The following is a 2022-nucleotide window of genomic DNA, read 5'->3' as shown; positions in this document are numbered from 1 at the left end:
CAGGTGTAGAAGACAGGTATGTGAAGGTTTGCGTCGCTCCATTTAAGACGACAGGTGTGTGTGGGGAGAGGAAAGGAGGGGAGGGAGAGAAGGGGAAAGAGGAGGGAGATAAGGGGAGAGGGGGAAGAGAAGAAAAGGGAGAGAAAGTCAGACAGGTAAACAGGTAAAGATGGATATGCAGAGAGAGAGAGAGAGAGAGAGAGAGAGAGAGAGAGAGAGAGAGAGAGAGAGAGAGAGAGAGAGAGAGAGAGAGAGAGAGAGAGAGAGAGCGTACCATTCAATATACCATACTTTCTCAAATATTTCTCCACTCTCTTACACACACACACACACACACACACACACGTACACACACACACACACCTGACCTTGAGATGACCTGTGTTTCGTAGAGAAAGCACTCCACACCTGCCCAGCCAGCCAATCAGGTGCGACTATTACACACCCGCCGGCTTCTGATTGGCTGACCAGATAAACAAGTTGTGAGAGAGAGAGAGAGAGAGAGAGAGAGAGAGAGAGAGAGAGAGAGAGAGAGAGAGAGAGAGAGAGAGAGAGAGAGAGAACCACATCATGTCCAACACAGGTATTGTAGTAATGTTATAAATTAATAGAGAAATCGTCACGTATAGACCTATTAATTAAAGGTAGGCTGCTAATAAGAAACTGTGGTTGTGCTCTCTCTCTCTCTCTCTCTCTCTCTCTCTCTCTCTCTCTCTCTCTCTCTCTCTCTGTGTGTTCGTGTCAGATTTTGATATAAACCTATTAAATATAATTCTCTCTCTCTCTCTCTGTGTGTGTGTGTGTGTGTGTGTGTGTGTGTGTGTGTGTGTGTGTGTGTGTGTGATGTATGAGTGTGTGTGTTCGTGCGCGTTAAATTTTGATGTAAACCTATCAAAAATAATCTCTCTCTCTCTCTCTCTCTCTCTCTCTCTCTCTCTCTCTCTCTCTCTCTCTCTCTCTCTCTCTCTCTCTCTCTCTTCCGTCACTCCAGGGCAGCAGGTAGTAGATCACATAAGGGAGGACACGAGTAGTAAGAAAGGTAAGCTGTACACCACCACCACCACCACCACCACCACCACCACACCTCCATAGCTCTGCCTTGGCTCTGCCCTTCCCGGCGACCTTGTAGGAAGCGAGAGAGAGAGAGAGAGAGAGAGAGAGAGAGAGAGAGAGAGAGAGAGAGAGAGAGAGAGAGAGAGAGAGAGAGAGAGAGAGAGAGAGAGAGGGTATCACTGTTCACCATGCTGCTCACCCTCCCTCCGCTAACTTGTGAGATAGAAGTGAAAGGGGTGGGAAGTAGGAAGGAAGGGAGGGAGGGAGGGAGGGAGGGAGGGAGGGAGGGAGGGAGAGAGAGAGAGAGAGAGAGAGAGAGAGAGAGAGAGAGAGAGAGAGAGAGAGAGAGAGAGAGAGAGAGAGAGAGAGAGAATTATGATGATTCTGTACTGAATAAGAGAGAGAGAGAGAGAGAGAGAGAGAGAGAGAGAGAGAGAGAGAGAGAGAGAGAGCTAACATCCTCTCCCTGAGTCTGTTCTCCCCCTCCCTCCCTCCCTCACACAGTCCCCATGGCGCAGTGGATAGCGCGCTGGACTTCTAATCCAGAGGCCGCGGGTTCGAATCCCGCTGGGGATGAAACATTTGGTCGGTCTTGGAGAGGCGCCTCCTGCAGGCTTCCTCGTCCTCGACCTGACCCCGGGGCTCTTCACGGGTCACGGTGATTTTATGACCTGGTAAAAATGTTAATAATTGCATCTGTAATATTATTTTTCTCATTTCTCTATCCCTTTTCTCACTTCTCATTCTTACTTTTCTTCTATATCTTCATCTCTGTTCTTCCTTCTCCATTTTTCCTTCTCTCCGTCTCTCTTACCTCCTCCCTTTCTCTCCCTTCCTCTATTCCTCTCCTTCCACTCACGTCTTCCCCTCCCTTCCCGTTCCTTACCTATATTAACCCGTCCTCCCCCATCTGTACCCCGCTCCCCACCCTCCCTTCCTCCCCACACCCGACACCTGGCCACCCCCACC

General features: G+C 49.5%; 1 non-coding gene across 1 annotated transcript; it reads left to right on the top strand.

Annotated features, from left to right (window-relative positions):
* The first annotated feature begins 1556 nt into the window (after positions 1-1556).
* On the top strand, positions 1557-1629 carry Trnar-ucu (transfer RNA arginine (anticodon UCU)). Its single transcript has one exon. It is a non-coding gene; the product is annotated as a tRNA-Arg (tRNA).
* Positions 1630-2022: the final 393 nt, after the last annotated feature.

The sequence above is a fragment of the Scylla paramamosain genome, chromosome 28 (genome assembly GCF_035594125.1).
Source record: "Scylla paramamosain isolate STU-SP2022 chromosome 28, ASM3559412v1, whole genome shotgun sequence".
Taxonomy (NCBI): Eukaryota; Metazoa; Arthropoda; class Malacostraca; order Decapoda; family Portunidae; genus Scylla; species Scylla paramamosain.
The sequence above is the reverse complement of the archived record's forward strand: the minus strand, read 5'-3'. Positions and strand labels throughout refer to the sequence as shown.